Source organism: Phacochoerus africanus, chromosome 2, assembly GCF_016906955.1.
Source record: "Phacochoerus africanus isolate WHEZ1 chromosome 2, ROS_Pafr_v1, whole genome shotgun sequence".
NCBI classification, from domain to species: Eukaryota; Metazoa; Chordata; class Mammalia; order Artiodactyla; family Suidae; genus Phacochoerus; species Phacochoerus africanus.
Genome location: NC_062545.1, coordinates 78,215,102 through 78,224,354, shown reverse-complemented (window position 1 = coordinate 78,224,354; position 9,253 = coordinate 78,215,102). Strand labels below are relative to the sequence as shown.

The following is a 9,253-nucleotide window of genomic DNA, read 5'->3' as shown; positions in this document are numbered from 1 at the left end:
TTGTCATATCTCTTAATTCTCCTTATTCTAGAACAGTCCGCCACCACCACATTTTCCTTTAAACTTTTAGGACACCAATATTTTAATAAATCCATGCCAGTTGACTTGGAGAATGTCCCCCCATCTGGATCTGTCCAATTGTGTTCTCAGGGTTAGGTACAAGTCAAACTGGACCATTATTTTTAAAAGTGGACCACAATAGTGTTTAGTGCTCATTGCATATTTCAATACAGACAATTCTTTAAAATAAATAGATTATGAGTTGGCCTTTTAAAATATTTAAAGTATCAGAGAGAAGAGGAAAAGAATTGTGGATTTGTTTTGGTACCAGATTCTTCAGATGAGATTAGGACAGTGTATTCATGAGGTGTGTGTGAACCTTGAAATTTCTGAGCATGTTTTTAAAGGATTCATCCAGCCTTTAGAGATTTACTCAAAAACTCCCTTTTCTTCCTGCACTGAGAGATTTTTGAACTTGAGAATTTAGAAAGTGATTGTTCATTATCCAAACCCTTTTAAAAGAGAAAAAGGAGTGGGCAGCACTGTAAAGGGCGAATCTTAGTTGCTGGGATAAGAGACAAAATTTATGACTTTCCCACTGATTTCTCAGCCAATTTTGCCCCTCCTCAGTCCCCACTTCTCCAGAGATTAAAACATGCTTGAATTGGAAGAGTCGTTTCCTTCCTTCTGTTCAGTGCCAGTTCTCAGAGGAAAACATCCATTTTTCTCTTTGATTCTTGTAGCCCAGAGATGGCAATGAAAAAACCTGCTGCTTCCTTGAGTATAAAGATTTTATTTTGGGGGGTTGCAGGGCAGGAAAGAGAGTTGAAGGGTGTGTGTACATCAAGCGTGGGTGTGAGAATGATTTTCCCCAGGGCCAATTAGTTGGCCTGGAGCCCAGAGTGACCCATTCATCCACCTTAAATTGCACCACAAAACAGAGATGGCTGGAGGAAGTCACTATTAAATGGCCCTGCCACTTGCTGCCTATTTTCATTGTGTCTCCTTGATGGGGGATGCCCTAGAAATTGACACAGTTTTCAGTCTCCTCCTATAGGGGGAGGAAAAGATGCACCTTTCAGTGGGTCAATGAACTGTAAGGGAAATAAACCAAAATGTGATTCATCTCCCATAAAAAGCCAAGAGTTGAATCTACTTTCATATTACTATGGCCCTATATAACCAGATGCAAAGACAGTTTTTTGTTTGTTTGTTTTGTCTTTTTGCCATTTCTTGAGCCGCTCCCATGGCATATGGAGGTTCCCAGGCTAGGGGTTGAATTGGAGCTGTAGCTGCCAGCCCACGCCAGTGTCACAGCAACGTGGGATCTGAGCCGCGTGTGCGACCTACACCACAGCTCACAGCAACACCAGATCCTTAACCCACTGAGCAAGGCCAGGGACTGAACCCACAACTTCATGGTTCCTAGTCGGATTCGTTAACCACCGCACCAGGACGGGAACTCCGCAAAGACAGTCTTTAATCATAAGTTCTAAGTACTGAGTGGATGGTAAAGATGAAAGGGAGCAAGATACAGACAAGGAATCTATTTGAAATATAGCAGGTCCTGGAGTTCCCGTCGTGGCTCAGTGGTTAACAAATCTGACTAGGAACCATGAGGTTGCAGGTTCAATCCCCGGCCTCGCTCAGTGGGTCAAGGATCCGGCCTTGCCGTGAGCTGTGGTGTAGGTTGCAGACTCGGCTCAGATCCCACACTGCTGTGGCTCTGGCGTGGGCCAGCAGCTACAGCTCTGATTAGACCCCTAGCCTGGGAACCTCCATATGCCATGGGTGCAGCCCTAGAAAAGACAAAAAAAGACACACACACACACACAAAATGTAGCAGGTCCTTCACCTCTTATGTGCTCCATCTGCCTTTAGTTTGTAGAAAAACTTCAGCCAAAATATAAGCGTAATCAGAGAAGTGAGAAAATGCAGAAGCAAAAGGAAAGCAGCCAAACAGGACAAAGTAATAATGGTTTAGTCACTAAGCAAAGTCAAAACTTTTAGCTTCTCTTCAAAGGCCACAGATAATATTCTGAGCCATATCCTATGAGCTGTCTTATAGATACTGAAACCCCCATCAGGTGGAAGAATTTAACTATATGATGACCAGACTTTGTAGCCACGACACAAACTGTCACAATTCTGAGAACTGATCTCAAAGAAATGGGAAAAAACTGATCCTGGAACCGAAGACTAGCTGTACTTAAAACAATCAAGATGACACTGGTCAGACCACTGAGCGACCAATTTCAAGATCAGTGTCAGAGGTCCCTGTGCTATTTCTGCATGTAGCCCCTTCCCTCTACCTATACACCCCAGAAACTCCTCTTTAAAAGCCCTTTCTTGCTCACTGACTGTCAGGGAGGAGATGGCCTTTGGGCAGGAGTCTACTCTCTCCACCAGTACCAGCCTCCTAAATAAAGCAAGCATTCCTTTCCACCAACCTTGCCTCTCAAGCAATGGCTTTAAGTGGCAAGCAGCCAGACCCCACTTTCGATAACATATTCAGGCATCGGTGCTCAAAGGCAGGCTCAACTCAATCCATTTTGATCTGAGAAAGTTTACTTTCTCAGCATCAGGTTGTAAGAAAAAGAAACATAAAATAAAGCAACTTTTCTGAGCTCCTTGCAACAAGAAATCAATGTCTTGACCTGTTTCTAATTAAGGACACATGAGTTAACAAAGCACAGGTTTTGGCTTTTGTTCTTTATTCGAAATAAGAAAATTTTGGTCAAACCATATGATGGATTCAGCTGAGACTACAGTGGCCAAATGTCCTAGTTTTCCATGGACTAAAAAATTTCTTAAGACAAGGGATTTTCAATACTAAAACCAGGATAGTCTTGGGTAAATCAAGTCAATTGGTCACTCAAGCAAGACTAAAATGTGCATAACACCTAAAATATGAAATGCTTTGCCTCATCCTTTTGGGCTAATGTTCAAAGAATTTACAGAACAAAAATACTCACATTTAGTGAATCTAAAAATTTTACAAATTAAAAATTCACTAAAAAAGTCAACATTCTAAAGGATTAATGCGCCCTCAGAAGAGTTATAAACCTCTGATCAAAAATAGATTGAGATATTGAGGGAAAATGTGCATTGGAAATCTGAAATATTTTTTTGTTTGTTTATTTGTTTGTTTTATTGCTGTACCTGTGGCATGTGGAGTTCTCAGGGCTAGAAGTTGAATAGGAGCTACAGCTGCTGGCCTACACCACAGCCACAGCAACACTGGATCTGAGCCACATTTGCAACCTGTGGCAGCTTGTGACAATACCAGATTCTTAATCCACTGAGCAAGGCCAGGGGTTGAACCCGTATCCTCACAGAGAAAAAGTGAGCTATTATTAACCCCATTTTAAAAGGTAAGGAAACTGGGGCACAGAAGAGTTAACAATCTATGTAAGCTAAAATAGTAAGAGACAATTTAACTTAAAAAATCCTCACTCTTTTTAAAAAATTTTAAAAATTATAGTTGTTTTACAATGTTCTGTCAATTTCTGCTGTACAGCAAAGTGACCCAGCCATGCATTTATATACATTCTTTCTTTCACATTATCCTCTATCATGTCCCAACACAAGTGATTACATACAGTTCCCTGTGCTATACAGCAGGAAAAATCCTCACTCTTAATTAATACCCAGTCCTGCCTTCAACAAATTTTTAAGCAATGGGAGGGAGGGGAGCCCATGTGGAAGAGAAGCACAACCAGGTTGGCAGGGAAAGAACCAGAAGGACACAGTGTTAGAGGAACCAAGGAAATCTAAGGAGTGTTTTAAGAAAGAGGATGTGGTTGGCTCTGCCAAGTGCAGCACAGAGACCCTCAGTGATAAAGACTAAGAAAGGTCAGCTGCATCCTGGTCATGAGGTCATTTTTGGTAACCTTAGTAGAACAGTTAAGGAATGGTGGGGACCAAAGCCAGATGCCTGTATGAGGCGAGAAAGCAGCATAAGGGGGCTAGCACACTCCTTCGAAATGCTGAATTCTCAAAGAAGAATAGAGGGACTTGGCTAGAGAAGGAAAGGGCCTCAAAGCCAGTTTACTTTTTCAGAAACCTAGGGAAAAAGAGAAGTTGAGAGACAAGAGAGCGGGGCAATGACTGCGGGAATGAGATGCTACAGGGTTCTGAGCAGCCTGTGACATGAGGGTCACTGAGGGTCACTGAGGTTCACTTCTAGCTCAGTGGCCTAGAAGACTTAGACTTGGGAAGGGAGCAAGCTGTCCTCTGAGATAGGAAGACAGCACATGGGAACCAATATGGATGTGGGACAGGAGGAACATGTAGGCACCCAGCTAGTGGCTGATGGAGGGCTTACCTGGGACCTAAATGTCCAGTTTAGGAACAGCAGTGTCATCTGTGAAGACAGAGGAAGAAGATGCTAAAATCGGTCAGAAGGAGCCTGGTGAGTTGTGAGAAATCATGGAGGGAATTGAAGCGGGCAGAAACTCTGAACAAGTAAAAGAATTGACAGGAACTCCTGAGGACCCAGCTAAGACTGGAGACCAATTTACTCCAGTGGCCCTGACCTGCCAGGTGTCATAGCTTTTCATCCAGAAGGTTTACTCTCCCAAGCATGGGAGCAGAGGAGGCAGAGAGACTCGGGGTTCAGTTCTGCTTTGTAGGAGCAGTGAAAGAATGTAGCAAGCAAGAAGAAAACTAGCAAAAATCATTATGATTTTCAACTATGCTATTCAGGCCAGAAACAAAATGAGTTATTGGTGAGGTCCTTTCTCCCTGTTCCATATTTTCCAAGGGCCCCATTCAAGACCTAGGAAGCCAGAAGTTAACTCATATGCTCAGGATATTTCCTAGAGAGTTCAAGGATTTCACAGTTTGGGATCTTGACCTACAAACATTGCTCCTGGTGTGTAAGGAAATGAACTTTTAAATCAGATCTTTACAGCAGAACATCAGAAACTCAAAAATGCACACTAAGCTCTATATAACCCATGGAGAAAATGAGTGGGTATGCCTCGGAATTCAAGAAAATATTTGGAGTGTGGTCCTTAGTAGGAATTTCTTCTCTGGACTATCTCAGTCAGGAATGTGTCCAGTTTTGACAATCACACCAATGTAACAGAGCCCTCCCTTGATTCACATCAGTGACAGAAATATCACATTTCTTTACCTAAAATACAAGAATCAAAGTTGGAAGAGAGATTTAAGATCCTTTAAGTAACTGTTTTTTTTTTTTTTTTAATTTCCAGAGAAAGAAACCACAGTCCAAAGAAATAACACATTTTGATTTTAAAAAGTCAGAATACAGACTTCCTGCTGTGTCACAACGGAATTAGTGGTGTCTCTGCAGCACTGGGACACAGGTTCAATCCCTGGCCCAGCACAGTGGGTTAAAGGATCTAGCATTGCAGCAGCTGTGGCATAGGTCCCAACTGCAGCTCAAATCTGATCCCTAGCCCAGGAATTCCATGTGCCACAGGGTGCCCAAAAGAGAAGGAAAGCGAAAAAAAGAATAAGAATCTGAGTAATTCTGCTTTCCCTGAAGCTAGAACTTAATGTTTTGTTTGTTTCCTTGTTTAATAATTACTTAAATGAGTCTTATTCTTAAAAACTTAAAAATCAGCATTTTAAGAGTTCTCTGGTGGCTCAGAGGGTTAAGGATCCAGACTTGTCACTGCTGTGGCTCAGGTCACTGATGTGGCGCAGGTTCGATCCCTGACCCAGGAAATTTCCACATGCCACAGGTGAGGCTGAAGAAAAAAAGAAAGGATTTTAAAGCATTTTAGAAGCCACCTAGAGATATCGTTCAGAAAGTAATTTGTAGGCATTGATAAATTAGACTAAGAGATTGTAATTTCCGCAGATATAACTAAAAGCAGAGATTTGTAAAGAGGCAGTAAATCATAGACTAAAATCCTTATTCCAGAATTTACTGAGTGTCTAAGTTATTGTTAACTTTACTATATCTCTATTTTCTTTTCTGAAAAATAGGTAAAATTATACTACTTTATAAGGTTTTTTATAAAAACTCTATACAAGGTACCTGGCAGAGAATATGAAATACAGGGAGAATTTCAAAGAACAGCTATGGCTTTGCTGAAGTTTTCTGTGATTAGAGAGAAAACAACCAGTGATGACTCTCCAGATCAAAAGCGTCTGTGGGGCTCGGAGCTGGCTTCTCTGAACCATCAGGAGAAATTCATCTCTAATCACATGTTCTTTACATTGAGGACTCAGAGACATCAAGTCTGCCACATCTCCAAAAGTTAAAGTTTCAATTAAAGATGTTTTATTTGCATGTTCACTACCAAGTGGTGGCAGAGGCTCCCTGAACATGCCTGCATCTCCTCTCAGTCTGGGCCTGGAATGAGAGCTGCTCCCAGTGCAGCCCAGGCCCCATTAGCACTCACTCCTCACCTCTTTCCCAGCACCTCGCACACTGTTGATTGTTGTCTGTCTTCCTTAATCCCTCAAGGGGAAAAATTAATCTCACTTCTATTGGTATTCCCAGTCCTTATATAACGAATATTTGTTAAGTGATGAATAAATAAGACCCAGGTCCCTGGCCCAGCCTTGCTGTCTTCAGCTCTTTAGAACACTCAAGTTCTTGATTAACTAAGGGGCACCTGCACTGACTGAACTGAGGTGTCTTCAGTTACATCAGAGAATGAGACCAACGATGGTACTCTCTGCTTCACTTTGATCCGCATGTCCTGGTTTCCAGCTGGTTCTGCAAGCCTCCCTGTCTAGTGAGAAGAAGCTTTGAATGAGAAAGAAATTATAAAATAACCCGGCTGCCTAGCACTTATCCCAGTACAAGTTAGGTGCTTGGAAAAGAATAGAGCTAGTGTTAAAGAAACTCAAATTCTTCAATGTGCCAAAAGGTAAATAAGTTACTAGGTCAGCATGTACAATCTGAGTTAGGAGAAGTTCACCAAAACCAACTCGGTCCCCCTCAACCCAACCCCACCCCAATAAATGAGTTATACGCTTAGAAAGGAAAGATTTCAAAAGCATCAGCTGGTCAGGACCTGCTCTGCAAATGTCAAAATGGGACACTGGCTTTCTGTGCAAATAGCCAGATAATAAAGGATGAAAAGTAAAGTTTGACTCGTCTTTGAAGGGGCCTGCTAACTCTCTCACAGCAATTTGTCTGGATGGTTTTCTTTTCATTCACCTAATCCCATCACAATCCCAAATTTATATTTTCCTTACATTAATACTTTTAAAAAATCATTTTTTGGTAATGTAGAACATGGATATTTCTCAAAGGATTCTTCTGGAGGCCTTCTAAAATCTTCAAATTCTGGAACATAATTACAGCAATTATTTCCCATTTCTTTCCTCGATGAGATGCTAAGTAGATCCGTGCATCCAGACTTTAAATGCCCTTGACAGGCGGCCAATTAGACTCACTCTTGCTAACATATTTGCTCCCACAATCCTGCCTTTGTCAAAGCCCATGCCATTCAACTTGATTACAGATGTCTACTGGCTGGGCCCCCCAGGGTAACTTGGGAATATTGCATATTGTAATATGCACCCAACTCTGAGTGGCTCTCTTGGAGATTCCTTTGTGAACTACTTTATCTAAGAAAAACTATGAACGTTCATAAGAAATCTATAGTATACTTTTGTCTCTAGGTTGGAGCCATAAGCTGAGAAACATTGGTGCAACCTGATGGTTGTGGTAAAGAATTCATTTTTTAATAAATAAAATAAATAAAATAAAGCAAACTGTTACGATGATTTCCATTGTGCAGTTCTTTCTACATACAGTTTTATCGAGATATAATTCATACATACTCTACATTTCACCCATCTGAAGTGTACAATGGTTCCTAGTGTATTCACAGAGTTGTGCAGTCATTACATCAGTTTTAGGACATTTTTATCATCCCCAAAAGAAACCTCATACCCATTAGCTGTCACTTCTCATTTCCCTCCAACCCCCTCAGCCATAGGCAATCATCAACCTGCTTTCTGTCTGTAGGGTTTGCCTATTCTAGACATTTCATATAAATGGAATCACATGATATGCGATCCTTTGTGACTGGATTCTTTCACCTTGAGCATTTTCAAAATTCATCCACACAATAGCATTAGTACTTCTTTTTATTGCCAAGCATAGGTCTATTGTACGAATATGCATTTTATTTATTTATTTACAAGCTGATGGATATTTTGGTTGTTTCTACTTTGGGGCCATTATGAATAATGCCTAGAAACACTCATATACAAGTTTTTATACAAACATGTGTTCTTATTTCTCTCAGGTTTCTAACCAGATGTGAAACTGCTAATCATATGGCTTAAACTTCTATTAAGCTTGAAAGAAACTGCCAGGCTGTTTTACAAAGAACCTGCACCATTTTACCCTCCCACTATTAGTGCATGAGGGTCCTTATTTTTCCACATCCTCTCCATCTCGTTATCATCTGACTTTTTATTATAGTTATCCTAGTGGGTGTGAGGTGATATCTCGTGTTTTTAATGAATAATGATGTTGAGCATCTTTTCACATGGTCAGTGGCCATTCATATGTATATAATATTTGGAGAAATGTCTATTCAGGTACTTGCCCATTTTTACTTTGGTTGTCTTGGTGTATAGTACTTTTAAAGTTCACAAGATGCATTGGTATATATCACTTCAAATATCTTGCACAACCCAGTGCTATGGGCATTATTATTATAATTCAAGGAAAGAGAACTGAGACTCGAGATGTCAACTGACATTCCAAGGTCACTTGCTATCAAGTAGCAAAACCGAAATTTGAACCTAGCAGAGGTTTATCCCCTGACATAACTGTGAGCTCTGGAAAAAGAAGAAAGACAATTTTCCTTATATCCCACCTGATCCTGACTGGGAAAACCAGTGTCCAAATGTGACTAAATCAAATGACACTAGAATCTCTACACTGAAGATAACTGCCCAGGAGAGGGTCAAGCCAGAGCACTCAGTATGGGTTGCACAAATGACCATTCAGTTATATTCCTGAGCAAGAGTTCTTTACAGGGCTTTGCCATGAACTGCATTAATAGCAAATTACCCCCTTGGCAGTTCATCTTGCAGTGACCATCGATAGCTCTAAAATCATACTACCATACGAGGCCCAACAGATGCCCTGATTTTTTCTTCATTTCAGGATGGGAAGTCTTCAACTTTCCGGTGATTGATTAGAATTTTCAGATGCTTCCAAATGCTTCCAGATACAGTAGGTAGACCATTCTATGGGGTCACTGGAAACAATAAGAAACCATTCTCGCAGTCTACAGAGTTC

At 41.0% G+C, this 9,253-nt stretch overlaps 1 pseudogene; it reads left to right on the top strand.

The window, feature by feature from the left end:
* Positions 1-4,338: 4,338 nt before the first annotated feature.
* LOC125120650 (nucleophosmin-like) overlaps positions 4,339-9,253 on the top strand; it is a 37,897-nt pseudogene continuing 32,982 nt past the window's right edge.